This window comes from Mustela putorius, unplaced genomic scaffold, assembly GCF_011764305.1.
Source record: "Mustela putorius furo isolate JIRA1106 unplaced genomic scaffold, ASM1176430v1.1 tig00000596_pilon_pilon_pilon, whole genome shotgun sequence".
In the NCBI taxonomy this organism is placed as follows: Eukaryota; Metazoa; Chordata; class Mammalia; order Carnivora; family Mustelidae; genus Mustela; species Mustela putorius.
Genome location: NW_025421428.1, coordinates 1437313 through 1455317, shown reverse-complemented (window position 1 = coordinate 1455317; position 18005 = coordinate 1437313).

Here is an 18005-nt window from a genome sequence, read left to right as displayed (position 1 = left end):
CATTATGAAGAACTTTTTCTCCCATTTAGTTATAAGGTCTATTAGACACCAAAACACAATACTAAGCAAAACTGTGGATTTTTTCCTCTGGAAATATTCCAGAACACGCGTGCCGGTAGTTTTCCAAGCACTACTTCTTGGACCATTAAGATCAACTCACTTGGAGCATCTCTTACAAACACAGATTCCTGGGACTCACTTCAGATTTTCACAGTTGTAATCTCTGAGGCTAGAGACAGGAGTCTATATATTTTAACAAGGCACCAGGTGAGTCTTGTGCACAACCACATTTGGAAAGCCTTTGTGTATGTAGAATCAGTAAAATTTAATGCAGCAAGTTAAACTGAGTGCCCATTTGGTGATCTTACCACTGCTATTAGCCTCAGGGAATAAAGATAATAAAAGAATGTAGTATAATTTTAGTCCTTGTGGAGCTTTCAGTAAAGTAATTAAAGATTAATGATGAATTAGAGCAACTGTTTTGCCTTTAACGTAGTGTGATTCGGGGAAAGTTTCTTAATTCCTTTGGCCTAAGGTCCTAAATTGTTAAATTGAGGAGTTGAATAAAATGGTTTTATAAGTTTTCTTGTGTGTCTGTAGAATAATACAATACAGAATAAAGCCTATTTAGAATAATAACTAAATGCTAATTAAAGAGTATGAAACGGAAGGAGTATGAGTGAGAAACCAATTTACAGGGGCAGGGCTTACTAGAGAAGACCCCAGGAAGAACAGGGGATTTAAACTTGGCATTGAAAGGTGGATGTGATAAAAAGATAAATGCACATGTACATATATGTGAGGGAGATCCATTTTTTAAAATACTACTGTGTAAAAGGTACACACAGGGCATCATTTAATACATTACAGCATTTAATATCTGTAACGGCTTATGTTGTTGAACTGAGTTGAATTTTTAGAGGACTTTACCACATACTAGTCATTTAGGTAGGTACTTCATAGGTACTACCTGACTGAGCAATCGCTATTACATCACTTCCCACGTGAAGTGCTAGTTTTCTCTTTATTCCCCAAATTCTTATGTTTGCACTGCACGGGGATGGATTTGGGGAAAGTAAGAGAAAGGAAGGCAGACAGGCAGTCAAAGGAGAGGAGGGAGGAAGGGAGGAATAGAAGATAAGTCTACAGAGGTAAAAATTAAATGAAGAGAATAGGCTACTGAAAACACGACTCTAGTTTGAGTAGAGGATAAATGCTCAGTTGTTTTTCATGGTGGTTTTTTTTTTTTTTTTTAATGTAACTGCGGAGTAATAAGGAGGTGGTGCATGTCGTTTTCAATGATACTTTTTCTTTAAGACCTCTGGATTTAAACAATGCAATACAGTATAGTATAGCAGCTTTAAAGTTAAATATTTCCTTATTTAGTAGGTTTTATAAATAGTTTTTCACTTGTTTTCGTTGTTTGTTTTCTGTTCATAGAAAGAAAGGACTATCTCAGCCCCTCAAGGGCTTAAGCCTCATGAACTTCTGTCTCAAGTTTTCATTCAGACATTTAATAAAGTGACCAAATCATTTTTATCAGTGTGTGGATGACACAAATTCACAGGGATCCCAGTAGTTACGAGTCTGGACTTAAGGACCGGTTAAACATAAATTCAAATCCCTGTTCTGTCTAAAGACCTGTGTGACTCTGAATAAAAGCTATTTGCCCTTCTGAGCCATTTGCCTCATCTATAAAACTGGGTTGTTTCAGTGATGATTCAATGATATAATGCATATATAATCTTCATTGATCAAGTATGTGTTACAAGGTATAATTATAAAGCAACTTCCAATCCATTCAAGCACACGAATTGCTTTCTCTGCCCTCAGACAGGCACCTATCTACTCTGGTCATGGCAGAAAAAGTTCTAAGGTAATACAGTTATAAACCTCTGCTTCATTTTAATAATTCATGTGCCCTGGGCCATATCATTCTCACAACCTGGAACTTGATATAAATTGAAAACTTTCCACCCCCTTCCTCTTCCAGGCTTGCTTCAGTCTCACCCTATAGGGGCAAACATGTACATAGATAGACATCTGCTCCTCTCCCTTTATTCTGCCTTCTAAACACCCTGTAATTGGAGCAAAGGTGGCGAAGAGGCAAGGGAGAAACCAGGAAAGTTCCTCCATGAGTGGTCGGCTAGAGACCTAGCATCAGTGCTGTGTGCACATGACAGATGTATAATGCTACCCATGTCCCCTGAGAGCTCTTTTGGCACTACTTCCCTAATTCTGAATTTCTATCATCTCGATTTTCATCTCTATGACAACTTACCTTTTGTTCCTCAGTCCATATTCTTCAGCTCTACTAGGGACTTCATGCCTCTCCTTCCATGCAAACCTCTTGGACAACTCTAGACAACTCCAAACCATGGCCTTTATGCCATGACCCATATCTGATTTGCAGTAAAGGTCATATATCCTTTATTCTACTAAATGGGGAGAGTGGTTATTTCCCAAATTACCGTTGTGGTTTGTAGTCTGACTCAGGTATGACTCAGAATTAGGTAACACAAAGGGACATTCAATAAGCTCTTCAAATGGTTTCCCTGAAGTCACATGTACTGATGTGAAGTGCACAGGGACACCCTTTCCAGCTGTACCCTAGGAAAAAATGTAAGACTTAAAGCATGTACAGCTATTTCCAAAACTCTACACTCTCCATTTGATGACAGTGTTATACCCATAATAAGAGATAAGGGTTGAGAAGGTGTCGGGTTATCATTCATTATTTCAACATGTTGGCTTCTTCATCTCGACCCTCCTTGCAGAATATGCCTCCGTCAAAATTGCCTTTCTGTTACATATATAAAGCTGACAATACAGTACTTAGTGGCATTGTTAGAAAGGTGTGTGCTCCTGTGTGAAGTTGTTATATATGTTATAATTGCAACATATTACTCATTTCCTAGAGAGATACACATGCATACACACAGTCTTTAGTGCTACCTTTAAGAGTGGCACTTCAATATAAGTTGTTTCCTAAAGGAAGTTCAGTAAGAGCAAACTTCACAGAGATATCAGATTTATTATTTTCATGTTAGGCCATATGAAATAAATATGATGGCAGTTTAAAGTTTGATATAAACCATAACAATGATTACTTTTAAATACTCAAGTTCAGCATGTAAATATTGAGTGATTTGGCCCTACTTTATTTTGCCAGAAACTCTTCAAATGTCTCTTCAAGACATTTTAGAAACCTTGAACTTGAATATGACAGCTTGCCTGCCTGTGTTCCTTCCTTCCTTTTTTCTATTTTCCTTCATCTGTTCCCTCCTAAATCATTTAGTACAAAAGCCATTAAGTTAAAGGGATAAAGGTTTGCAACCTTTAGAAAAGGAGATCAGTGCCTAATAGATGTACTGGAGCATTAATGGGTGAGGAGAGTTTCTGGGGAGGGTGGCTGGAGGAAGTATGTAGGTATGCCTAAGTAGTTTTACACACAAACAAACACATACACACACACACACTCGATCTCAGGGGTCTGTCCACTGAGAAGACCCCAGGACAGTAACACCCCAGCTGAATGAACACATCCAGGACCCAAAACTGTGTCTCTAAAAACATTCTCCCCCGGGTCTCTGGGTAGCTCAGTCAGTTAAGTATCTCCTTGTGGCTCAGGTCATGATCCCAGGGTCCTAGAATTAAGTCCTGCATCAGGATCCCTGCTCAGTGGGGAGTCTGCTTCTCCCTCTCCCTCTGCGGCTCCCTCTGTCAAATAAGTAAAATCTTTAAAAATGAATAAGTAAATAAAAATAAAAACATTCTCCCCTCAAAGGAACCTCGGATCCTCAGAGAAATGTCTGATTTCAGGGTTGTGAGAGGGAAAGTTCAAGATAAGCCTGACACCGCTTGGTGTGCCAGAAATAAGGTAAATACAAAGAATACTTTGGACCTGTAAAAAGGACACAGAAATCAGCCAGAAGAATCTCCCAGTGGAATAAGCTAGGCATCAAATTAAACAGAGATCTTACTGGATTATAACCCACTAAATAAATATGCACCCATGAGTCCATTGTAATACAAATAAATAAACAGGAAGAATAAAACACCTTTCCTTCCACTAGAATGCCACCTAATAAATGGAGAAGAAAAAACAGTGATAGAAAAATCACTACTTGTCAGCCAGAGGAATAATTAATTTCTCCAACTAACATTAATGGATGCTGAAGCCAGTGGGTGAACATAAGGAATAGAATATTTGCCTAGTCTCAAAATAACTCCCATATCATACTTAAGGAAGTAATTTTACAGTAGAAAAATCCTACAGACACAACCTAAACCAGGTGATCAAAGTTAACATCATCACTAGTGGGACAAACTGAAATTGTGCATCACTTGATAGGATTCTATGAGAAGACAAAAATAACAATTTTATGTTGTTGCCAAAAATCTATAATCTAAATCTGATCCTAAGGAAACATCAAATCCAAATTGAATGACATTCTATAAAATGTAAAATTATCAGCCTGTGATATTCAAAAGCATCAGGGTCATTAAAGATAAGAAAAGGCTGAGGAACTAATGTTGATTAAAGGCTACTAAAAATTTATGACAATTAAATGTGACACATGACTCTGTATTAGCCATTTTTGCTCTACAGGACATTTATGGAAATTAAAGATATTTAGAAGGGGATTGTAAAGTAAGTTATATGTCAGTCCATGTTCTTTGGACTCATAAACACTAAATATTTAGGGTAATGGGACATCATGTCCATAACTCAATCCCAAGGGCCTCAGGGAAGGAAAAAGTCTTTGTACTATTGTTGCAAATTTCTGTAAGTTTGAAAAGACTTCAAAATTTTTTAAAAAGTTAGACAGACACTGTCTAATTGTAATAACAATTACATATCCTTCCAAGTTAACTAGAGCATTACCTGATGGCATTGGTTACAGAATGGTGGCCGTAGGCAACTGATTACCTCTTCTAGACTATCCACATGCATACACTGATTCACATGCACAAAATACTTTGGTAATTTGTATGATTTTACATAAGTATGTGTCATGCCATAAGTGTACTGAGTGCAAAGGTCATTTAGTAGAGGAAAAAAAATCACTAAATTTGCTTACTGTGTGTGAACAATGAGGTTATGGTTACCACCATATATTTTAAGTGGCTTTTTGATGTAAGAGTGCTTGTATTTTTTTCCATAGGCATAGAAGAAAAACAACAGACAGAAGATTGAGGTTTCCAATTTTGATTCTAGAAGAGATGACCTTGTGGTGAATGCTGCTGAGGAAAGGCACTGCTTTATGAGATATTCATATTGAGATCTGACCAAGCCAAGTCTGTGTGATGACCTGTTCAGGAAGTGGCAGAACAGGTAAATGACATAGGGAGAAAGGTGAGCTACCCGATTTCTAAATCAGATATGCCCGAGGAGGTAGAGTCTTAAATGTGGATGTTTTAACTCTTATTCCTGAACATATCAAAGATGTTCTCAGTCTAAGATATAAGAATTAAAAATGTCATTTTTTTCCCACCGATTCAATAAACATCTCATACTGAAGGGCCTGGTTTCAAGTAGAAGAAAAAGAAAAGTCCTTCTGTAATGTCAACATAACAAAAATAATGAGATTATAGAAGAACACTGACTGATCGGCACTTCATAATTGAAAGATGGGCCTATTAAGGGGACACAGCAGGTCTGAAGGAATTGTGTGATCATTTGCACAAATGCTAATTTTGATATGTGGTTCTTCATCTCCATAAGCATAATGCAGCTGGGCCGGCAAGATGAACAATGCATTCATTCCCCAGGAGGCCCATGCCTCAGTGAATCAATGCCAGAAGAGCCATTTGCTGGGGTTGGACAACAGGGTATTCTTTCTCTCATCTTGTACTTGTGGACACAGTGGATCTGAATTGCCTGGATGCTGTGTTTATAGGGACAGCCATCTTCTTTCCTAGTGGAAACCATCTTTCTCTGGATTGTGTAATTTTATAGATGAAGCTTAGGGCAAACCACCTCTCTTCTCTGACCTTAATTTCCTCATTGAGAATATAAAGAATTTGGGGTAGAAAAGCTAACATCTCTGCAATGACTCTGCTTCGCATGTAGTGTGATAGGACAGAAAGAACTTGGGCTTTTAAGTCAAAGAGACCTGGTTTCAAACACTGCCTCAGCTACTTGTGAAATCTTGAGCAAGTTTATTGTGCTCTATGAGTGAGAAGAATAATACCTTATTTTCCGGGTGCTGAGAATGCTGGTTGGCATATAGCCCTTGATAGGTACTTGCTGCATCACTGAGTTTTATATATGCTAATTTACTATACACAAATATGTATCTAATCAAGTAATCAGATATTTACATAGATGTACATATACTCCCACAAAACCCAAAGAAGATATAGAGCACAGTCAAGTGATAAAGATCTGCCATGGATTTAAGGTTAGTGTGAACTCTCTGCCCCAAACCTACAAAGCCCCATCAACATAAATAAACACTTAGCAAACGTTTGCCACATGAATTAAAAAAAAAAAAAGTACATGCAACCTCCATCCTCATAAGAGCAAATCCATAGTTTTAATGCAAATTGCAGAGAAATGGCCACCTGCTTCATATGTACTCTTCCTTTTCTTCCCTTTTTCTTAATTCTATCTGGTTTATTATGGTAGCTCATCAGAGTGGATATTTCTCATGGAATGTTCTGAGGTCAGTTCCATCTAACCTCATATGGAAATGCCCACAGGTCTACATGTAACCCTAACATATGTTATTGTTGTTGTTGTTGTTTAAATAAAAATCCACTGAAATAAATAATCCCGGGTCTGTCCCAGTCACATGTGAGGAAAACCTCCAATAGGTCCAATGGACAGTATAAATGCAGTGGTGGACCCTGAAAATATATGTATTTTATACATCTCTTCTCAGATCCTTTTGGGAAAGATAATGAACTATAATATTAGGGAATATTCCAATTTTCTCAAGCAGGAAAAAAAAAGAATTTCATGAGTTGGAAAAAATGGACTTAAAAAAAAAACGGTGTAGTATTTGATGTTTAAAAAATCAAATAAAAGGCCACAAATTGAATGGAATAGCTTTTGTTAATGCTGAAACTTGCAGGGCCAGTTAGAGCTCATTAAGAGGTGATGGGAACTATGCAGATGAGATCAAGTTTGGTAATTGGCTGGTTCTGAATCCATTAAAAAGGTTATAGGGTTGTTTGGGTGGGTTATGTTTTATAAATGAATGATTAGAAGTATATTAATGGGCCAATGGGTTATAAGGCTGGGATTGGTTTGGTGATATAATGTCTAGAATAGCACTAAGCTGGGGACAAGGTTATGTGGATAGGATTAAATTTGGGGAATAGGTCAGCTATGATCATATTAGGTGGGTTATAGGGTTATAAAAAGTGTCCTGTGTTTGATGGCAATAAGAAAATGAGATTCTAGTCAGACTTCACTTGCATCCCTAGTACTTCTAATGTTCTAGTGCCTTTACATGTAGAAACTACTTTCTGGAATTTATGTGGACTCTAGACCAAGACCCCCAGAGAACTCCAACACCAATCAAAACCCCTAATTCCCAACAGAGTTAAAAATCCTCACTGGTCTGTTACTAAGATTAAAAAAAAAGAAAAATGCACACTGGGGAAAAGGAAGGACTGAAGTAGTGTTGTAAGATTTTCTTAGAAATTTCTCTCAAGAGAAAGTGACATCTGAGCAGTCATGGGAAGTTGAATACATACTTGGTATGTATTGAGGTAGTGACTGCAGGTTGAAAGGTAGTCTAGGGGGCGCTCAGGTGGCTCAGTTGGTTAAACGGCTGCCTTTGGCTGGGGTCATGATTCCAGGATCCTGGGACCAAGCCCCGCATCAGGCTCCCTGATCAGCAGAGAGCCTGCTTCTCTCTCTCCCCCTCTCCCTGCCGCTCTACTTAACTTGTGCTCTCTCTCTAGCTCTCTGTCAAATAAACAAATAAAATATCTTAAAAAAAAAAAAAAGGGAAAAGAAAAAAAAGGTAGTCTAAGAGGAGGTTGCATTTTTGTGAGAACATTTGGGCATGCTAAACAGACTCATGTCTTCAAGGAATTCAGAAGTCCTGTGTGTATGTCTGTTTTGGGGAGGTTTGGGAGTAATAGATATGTGTATTTGTATGGGTAGTAAAAGATTAGATTGGCAGGGCTGGAGTTTGAGAGAAGAGTGGCTGTAGGCTCTGTTCATGAATGTGGCTTGGTCTTTTCTGCTAGTCTGTCCCAAGATGTATTCTAGATCAAATAATGTTATAAGTATACAAAATTATTTTTTATAAAGGATTTTGTGGATTCAAATAGGTTTGCTAATGCTACATTTTAAATTCTCAGCATCTGCCTCACCTATAGATTTGATGTTCAATCCACTTTAGAATTTTAGATGTTCTGAGGAATTCTGCTATGACAAAAATGTGAATCCTTACTCCACCCTGTTTTAACCTTCCTTTATCACAGACACATTTTTACCCACTCTAACCTCAAAAAGAATGGTTATCAATACCCATATGAGTAAATTTTTTAAAAAAATTTATTTGACAGAGATAGAGACAGCAAGAGAGAGAACACAAGCAGGGGGAGTGAGAGAGGGAGAAGCAGGCTTTCCACTGAGCAGGGAGCCCGATGCAGGGCTCAATCCTAGGACTCTGGGATCATGACCTGAGCCGAAGCAGATGTTTAACAACTAAGCCACCCAGATGCCCCTTGAGTAAATGTTTAAAGGAACACATTTTGGGGAAATACTGTTCTAAAAAAAGAGAAGCCCTTATAACAAAGACTAAGGAAGTAGACACAAGGATATTCATTTTTCTTATTTTACAAGGGAGATATAATGATGCTAGAAAACTAAGATACAGCAAAGAAATATGTAAAAAAAAATGCTGATGTTGAATCTGAACAATGTGAATTATCTACTACTAAGTAGTTATATGACCTTGAGAAAATTTCTTCTAAGTTTTCTTAAATATATAATTAGGGCAAAAAAGGAGCTCAAACTATTAAATAAGGTAATGCATGTAATGATGAGTGCTATGTCTTACCATAAGAGCTTGACTGATGTAATAGTTGCAATAATTCTAAACTTGTCCACTGTGTTAGATACTCTCCCATGCTTGGTTTAAATTCCTGGTTCCTGAGTTCAAGTGTAGGAGAGCTCTCCCCCATGTCAGGTCCAGAGTTTCCCCTTAATCTGTTGTCATCTTTGAGGGCCTAAAGGGAAACATCTTTATCAGATAAGATTAAGGTAGCATTTATCAGATAAGATTAAGGTATCATTTTCCTTCTTGGCTGCAGATAGTAAAGATGATTGATATTAATCGAATGAGGTGTTCATATGGGAGGACCAAAGATATAACTAAAAAAGAAGCAGATTTTTGAGTGCCCAATATCCTAGTCTCATGAGAAAGGAGACCCCAGCTGAAAAGGATGTTGAGCCCATAGAGAAGCTAAGCTCAGATCACAAGTAGACTTTCCAGAAATTTCCGTCCCAGCCTCTGTGCTCATTTTTTCATGGGTAGCCATGCTTGAAGTGGAGAACTGACAGTTGAGAAACTAGACAGCTGGGGTCTATTTTCTCCATTCTGAACACTTGCCTGATATTTAGACTTTTTACGTGTCTCTCCTTAGCCTCACAAGTCTTCTTGAATATACCACTTTTATTAATTAAAAAATCTTATTCTTGTCTTTAAAATGTTTCTCAAAATTGCCCTTGCTGGCACAGCAGAAATTTCCTGGATATAAATCAAGTTCAAATAATTAGTAACGACTAACATAGTTTCCCCCTCCTTCCAGGGTTTGGCAGGGTTACACTTAAGGAAATAAAGAAGTCTGATCTCTGTTTCTTGGGGACACTGAAAGGGGAGACCTGAATTCTGTCCTGCTTATGTTCCTTGTTCATTTCCACTCCATCATGACTTCTACTTCACAGCTGCAAAGGAATGGTTAAATTTCTTTTTTTTTTTTTTTTAAAGATTTTACTTATTTATTTGACAGAGAGAAATCACAAGTAGGCAGAGAGGCAGGCAGAGAGAGAGAGAGGAGGAAGCAGGCTCCCTGCTGAGCAGAGAGCCCGATGCGGGACTCGATCCCAGGACCCCGAGATCATGACCTGAGCTGAAGGCAGCGGCTTAACCACTGAGCCACCCAGGCGCCCAGGAATGGTTAAATTTCTTTATCAAAACAGGCTGAAGATTTAAATCCTTCCCTATAATTATTATTATTAATAGGTTCCAAGTTTTCCTCTTTTGGGATGCCCATCAGTGCCAGTCACTCACTTTCCTCTCTAACATACTCACCATATTTTAGACGCATTCGATTCCTGGGTTTCGCATGTTTTTCTCTGTTTTTTTTTGTTTGTTTGTTTGTTTGTTTTTTCTATGAATGTAATGGTTAACTTTTTGCTCCTCCAACTTTTAAGCTACTCCTTAACAACATTGCCTTACTTTGCATTCTATCTGCCCCTTTCCTGGCCCAGTGCCCAGAGCTAAGTAACTGTTCAATAAATGACTGTTAGATGAATATATAAATGAGTGAAAGCATTTTCTAAATTCTCAGTAGTGTATCTTACTATACCCATTTTTTTTTTTAACAAGAAAGCCGAAGCAGTTGACTGTTATTGTACATTCCTGTGAAAACACACTGTGGTCTATAATAAAAGAAACAAACAAAAAAATAATCTTTAGTTCAGCTAATTTGATAACTTGCCCTTATTTCCTTGTGAATGCGTATCTAATAGGTTTTTTTTGTTTGTTTGTTTGTTTTCTGTTTTTTTTTTTTTTTTTTTAATGTTTGAAAACAAAACTTGGTTTGTAGGCTGAGTCTGGAGCCAGAATGAATTTCTTCCATTTGTGTTAGGAGTTTGGATGAGGACAACTGACAGATCCTTAACTACAAAATCACAAATGGGCATCACCATAATAATCAGGTGTATTTATAAATCAGGAACAACTTCCCAGCAAGACTGCCTTCCCTCACCTCCCACTGCATTACTGCTCCCTGCCAAAGCTGTCAGCTTGTGCTCGCATTGCTAATTAACTGCACCACTCAAAGCAGTGGATGGCCAAAGGAAGCAACCCACAATTTTCCCTGTAATCATTTGTGTTTCAGGTCCCTGGACTCTGGGACCTGTTCTGCTTGACTTGTTCCCCACTCTCCAAACTGAGCACACCCACATGCTCACACCTGGGGGAGAAAGAAGTGGCCTCTTCAGAGGGGAGAAAGAGAGGGAACCATCTGTGGTGCTTGCAAGAGAAAAACCTTTGGGCTGATTCAGTAGCTGGACTGAGTGTGAAAGAGACAAAGCAGGAAAGTTGATAAATAAGCTCCACAGCTTCCTAAAGAAAACATTCCCTTTGTATTCCCAGCACCAGATATTTTCACATTAGGTGGCATTTTCCCTTGAGAATTTTACAGATCCGTGCAATTCTTCATCCATACAAGCAAGGCAATTTTATCAGACATCCACTTTTTCTCTACATCCAACACCAACCCTCCAGATTAAATCGCCATTATCTTTTACCCTAATTCCTGTAATAGCCTCCTTTTCCATTACGCAGCCACAAAATATGATTTATAGAAATCCAGTCCTGTGTGAGATTCCCCTGTTTCGCCCCTGCTGCTTAAAACTCTAATTTCTTTCCATTAACCTGAGGATCAAATCCTAAATTAATAATGGCTCACAGTACCCTGCACAACCTTGGTTCTATCTAACTTCCAGCTCCCTTACCAGCTACTTTGTATCCCAGTTTCTGAGTACCAGCTCTTTGCATAAACCACACTTTCTCATGCTTCAGGGCCTCTATGTGTTCTTCCTTCTGCCTGACCTTCCTGCAATCCTTTACATGTCCTCCTACTCATCCTATAGGACAAAGCCTAACTATCACTTTATTATCAGTAGCATCTACCTCATCCATTGACAACCTGTACCCACTAATTTTAACCAGTCTTCCCATCTACCTTCTAACATTTCAGCTTTTGCTTTTTTTCCCCCATAGTACTGATGATTATTTGTAGTTACATGTGTATCTGCATACATAGTCACATCTGTCTGTCACTAGCCTAGTGATTGTCAACCAGAGGTGACTTTTGCCCTTTAGGGGATGTTTGAAAAAGGTTGTAGCTACTTTTGGTTGTAAAAAATGAGAAGCAGGGGCATATTATAGACATCTAGTGTGTAGAGGCCAGGGATGCTGGCCTACGATGCCCAAGATAGCCCCCCTCAACAAAGAATTCTCCAGCCCCAAATGACAATGGCATTAATAGTTGAGAAACCCCAATGTAAGTTATGAGCTCCATGATACAGGCAGAAACCAGGCCTGTCTTAAACATTCTTACTTCTCTAGGATGTAGGGTTTGCTTAACCTTTAGTGCATTTAATAAATGTTGATTAAATGAATGTTTGGATAATCTACTGTATTCCAAACATGGGTCATGCACTCGCTGACTAATCATTTACTGAGCATCATGATAGAGGTGGCCATGTGTTTATCAGGAGCTTTAGAATCTAGAAGAGGAATAAGAACTTAAACAATAAGTTAAAATTGAGGTAAATTTCAAGGCATCACACATTATAAGAAATTATTTTGGGGCACCGGAAGCATCTGCTTTCAGCTCAGGTCATGATCTAGGGTCTGGGATCCAGCCCCACACTGGGCTCACTGCTTGGTGGGAAGCCTGCTTCTCCCTCTCTCTCTGATCTCCACTCAAGCTTGCTCTCTCTCTCTAGTGTTCTCTCTCTTGAATAAATAAATAAATAGTAAAAAAAGAAATTATTTCCCCAGTTCAATGGCGTAGAAGATGTTCAAAGGAAAAGGTAACATCAGTCTTTCACTTACTCAATAAATATTGAGAACAACAGGATGGGGATGTGGCAGTGAATAAGACAGACAAGACTTCCACCCTAATGGATCCTACATTCTAAAGGGGAAGGCAGAAAGTGAAAAATAATAGATAAAAATAAAGGGGAAGACATACATTAAAAGGTACATTATAAATCAGTAAGATCATTCCAACTGCTCTATGTTCTATGAAAATAAGAGTTAACATGATGAGATAGAGCATAAGAGGGAGAGCCCACTTTAAACAGAATGATCAGCTAAATTCTCTCTGATTTGGCAATTTATAAGGTTTGAGTGTAACTGTGTAGTTCATATAATCAGGCCATTATAAAAACATTACCAAAAAACATTATCAAAAAAGTGGGTAAGGTAACTTTCCAAACAAACGAAACATCATATTCAATGTCTCTGATGTAAAAGAGACCTTTAATGTTGCGGGGAGAGAAAGGGTATTAATGAGTTTAGGATCCAATGAGATTCAGGGAAAATGGTATCAAACGAATTTGGAGGTAACACAGAAGCAAATTATGAATATTCTCTGAGTCATGGTAAAATGTACGGTTTTTATTCTAGAAACAATGAGAAACTGTGGGTAAATTTCCTAAATTTACATTTTAGAGGATCATCCTGGCTATTTCATGAATAGAAATGGAGAGAGGAGAAGCAGAGAAATCGGTTAGTAAGTCCCCGCAGTGGTCCAGGTGAGAGATGGCGTTGACTTTTATATGGTGATAGAAGTAGAAAACAAAAGTAAACAGAGACATTTTTCTGAGTCATAATAGACAGCAGTTTGTGACAAAATAGATGTTAGATGGAAGGAAAAATGAAAAATCAAGATAGTGTCTAAGTTTTGGCCTGAGAAACTGAGTGTAGGAAATATTGTTTACATTTAAAAAAAGAAAAAAAAAAGACTGGGGAAGAAAGATGATTGTGTTTGTTTTGGGGGATGGATGGCCAAGTCCACCTGTAAGGTTACACATGAAAATAGCAAAAGTAGTAACACTTACATGTCACTCATTATGTATCAGACCCTCTTACATGCATTTTATAGATCTTGGCTGTTTTAGTCTTTAGAACAATTGGTCACAACAGAGATGTGACCAATATCCCCATTTGACAAATGAGGAAACAGAGAATTGGAGTAACCTATCTTAGGTCAAACAGCAAGTCTCATAGAAGTGGACATACGGATAAAGCAGTGATATAGATGCATTTGTAGTTCAGAGTAATGTATTGAGGGTATGGATATCAATTTCTAAGCCATCAGAGTTAAGACAGTCAGGAGATTTTAAGAAAGAAAATGTAAGCAGGAGGGGGAAAAAGCCTTACAGCTTTGGTAATTTGATTAAACACTGTAAAAAAAATGGAAATAAATGAATAAGCAAATCTTTTTTCTATGGTAAATTTACATTCTGTAATATTAGAGCAACTGAAAAATACAGAGAATCTTCTGTTTTTCAGAGCTCTGAATGCCAGGTTAAGTATCTTTGTTTTTTGCAAACATTCTGGGAAATTTGAGAGTCGTCATGCAGCGGGGGGAGTACCAGTGTAAAGTAGTGCTTGGAGATGGCAGAGCAGGCAGTGGTAGGTAGAACAGTTATGAGTGGGTAGTGAATAAAAGTTTTGAAATCATTTAAAAGGCAAGCACAATACCAAATTTCCTCCCAGGGACAAGGAATAAAAGAACAGAGTAAACAATACATGGTGTTAGCAAGGGGGCATCACAAGGGGCTGATAAACTCATTTTAGCAGAACAGCCCAATTTCCCTGGGGATTCTGTCTCTCAAAATGATATTTCTCCTTGATGCCTCCAATGCATTCCTTCTCTTTCACTTTCCTTGAAGATAGATGATTTAAGAACTGTTGGGATTTTGTCAAAGGAAACATTCTCAGGGTTTCAGGTTCTCAACAAATGGAGCCTGGATGAGAAATTTCAATCTTGTGTAGATATGATATATTGTGTATAAATCTCTGCATGTAGAGCTGAAGATCTAAAATATGCACATCTAAAACCTTTAGACACTTAAAATCTATGCTTCAGTGTCCAAATAGTTGCTGCTGGCTCCTTTTCTCTTTTTGAATAATCCTTGTGGGAAGTCACCCTGAAGAATATGGAAAGAAAGATAACTAGTATTTATGGCTGGTTTCTATATTTCAGGTTCTGTGTTAGGCATAACACTACACAACTACATCAAAAGGCAATTTGACTGTTTATTTATCTAGTACAATTGAGCTCTCTATTTACATGAATTTCTCATTGGACCATAAAACTCTAGAACACTGATATAGTTGATACCATGGGCCCCACAGTCACATTTTTCTTTATTTAAGTCCTAGCTTCCATCCTTTATTTGGAATATAAACATGGATAGGTAATTTAACTGATTTTGGCTTACTTTATTTTAAAAACAAAAGAAATATTAATAGTATCATGATGAAGATTAAGAGTTAATAGACATAAGCTGCTTAGTATAGTATCTATCATATTGTATCAATGAATGCTATTATTACATCTCCCATGCAGACCTGGAGATCAATTAATATTTGATGTTGATATTTTTGGATAACAAACAGTATGTTCTAATATGGGTTACTTTAAAAAGTGACTTTGAAGGCTGTTGATTCGAGGAGATTTGAGAAATGCTGAGTGTAGTATGGTTGTACTGATGAGTTAATTGAGACTAAAGGTGAGGGGTGGAGTTCAGAGGAAAAGAAAAATCTAGGTCCTAAATCATGTGTGCAATGAAATAGTGTTCAACATATGACATTAATGAGTAGTAAAGAGTGCTTAATACCCAGGAGTTCTAGCAGTTACTATGAGACTTATGTATTTGTAACTAGGAACTCAAGTACTGTTATAAAAACATTTGTGCATTTTTGGGAGGAATGGGTCAGTTACTTATATAAGATACTAAAAGGGATCCATAAATCAATAAAATGTACAGCTGGAAATTGTGAGAGCCAAAGAAGAGCTCTTTATAAGAGAACATAAGAAAGATTTGTAACAGAAGCAAAGACAAGCTAGAGAATGGTGACATCACCTCAGAGACTATAAGGTGAAAAATAATAAACAGGCTTCAGAGAAGAAGTGTTGTCATGGGAGAGTTGGTTTCAGAAACAAAAGAAGGTGAGAGAACATTCTGTGAGAAACTTTGATTTAAAGAGGGAAACTTATAATGGAGTTGAGGTTAAAACTGGCATAGAAGTAAGAGCCAAGAGAAATTTTAGAAAGTAGGAAGCATAGATTATTATAAACAAAAGTACATGATAAGATATGTGACTGTATGTGTGTTTGCATGTGGTGGGGTAAGAGCACATGCTTGTGCTTGAAGGCTTGAATTTTGATGGATGGACAAGGATGCCTGTGATGAAAGCAAAACTGCACTGATTATGGGGCACCTGGGTGACTCGGTTGAGCATCTGACTCTTGATTTTGGCTCAGGTCATGGTCTTAATGTCATGGGATCACGTCCCGAGAAAGGCTCCATGCTCAGCACAGAGTCTGCTTGTCCCTCTTCCTCTGCTCCTCTCCCCACTTCTCTCCCTCTCAGAAATAAATAAATAAAATCTTAAAAAAAAAAAAAACCTGCACTGATTGTCCTATAGATTTCACTTGAAATATAGTTCCTTGAATTAAAAGAGATGCAGGATGGATGTAAGCAGTAAATAGTTAAAAAAAAAAAATAGAGGCATTTTTAGAGATTAATAGTTAAAGTAACCTTTCCAAAAGGCTTAGCATGTTGGTGAAGATTGTGGTTAAGTTAGACCCTCTGGTTTCCCAGCTCAAGTTCATCATTTTGTAAATTTGTGATTTCAGGTAAATGCATATTTTTAATTTCAGGAAAACTCCATTTTCACATCTGTAAAATGGATATAATAATGATACTAACAAAATAATTCCTTTAATTCTTATAAATTGTTTAAAACACTCCTTGGCGGATTTTAACTATGACAAAAGTCTCTGTTAAAATACATAAAAACATATACACATGTAGCAACTGTTTGACTTTGGACACATTATGTAAGACATCCAAGCCTCAGTTCTCATGTATGGTTTACAGAAAAAAATAAGTATATGCCCCCAGAAATTTGATGGTTAAATAAAAATTTAATGAGATAAACCAAGGAAAGCACATAGTACTATATCTTGCACATGAGTCAAGCAATATTCTCTATTTTTTTTGTTATTATCACTATTAAAATTACTCTTTATAAAATCACATTACCGGGGTGCCTGGGTAGCTCAGTGGGTTAAAGCCTCTGCCTTCAGGTCGGGTCATGTTCCCGGGATCCTGGGATCAAGCCCACATCGGGATCTCTGCTCTGCAGGGAGCCTGCTTCCCCTCCTCTCTCTGCCTCTCTCTCTGCCTACTTGTGATCTCTGTCTGTCAAATAAATAAATAAAATCTTTAAACAAAATTTTAAAAAATGAAAAATAAATAAAATCACTTTACTTTGAATTTAAGTAAAAAGCACAAACTATCTAAAGGAAATTACTAAAACTAAAAACTATCATGTTTTAACTTACAGTATTATTTTCATAAGATGAGCTGCTGTCTCAATTGGTAATATTTTCCTAATAATCTGTTGTCATGTATTAACATCATAACTAAAAGAAATATGGGTAAACACCTACATATATTACTGCAAAAAGCAGTAATTTATCTAAAAGAAATTCTTTTTTATGGGGATCAGTATTTTTAATTATGTACCCATTTGTTCATTTGTATAACATCAATGTTTGTTTCTGAAGGTCTTTGCATACTTTCTGCAATATCAACTTTTGTATCTTGTAAAAGTACTTAAGGTTTCCCTGGTCTGTTTTGAGTCCTTTTCTTTAATTTTAAAATAGGTTTTTAAAATTCAAGATGTCTTGTAACAACCCCTCCTGCAATTAAGAGACAGACATGTGTCTGGATGTTTTAGCAGGGGGAAAAATTTTTCGAAAACAGCTGTAGTTCAGAAAGAAGCAATTCTGCTCTGTCCGTGGTGCTGAATATGATTTTCTATGGGTATGGCAAAGCATTAATTGCTTGTCCAAGAATCCAAACAGAATTTGATTTCTACAAACACGTGAACCAGTCTGGAATGTATAACAGCCAGCTGAAAGCATACAAAGATTAAAAGTAGAGGATATGTCATTTTATAGCATTAAATGAATGTGACAGTGTTATTCATTGT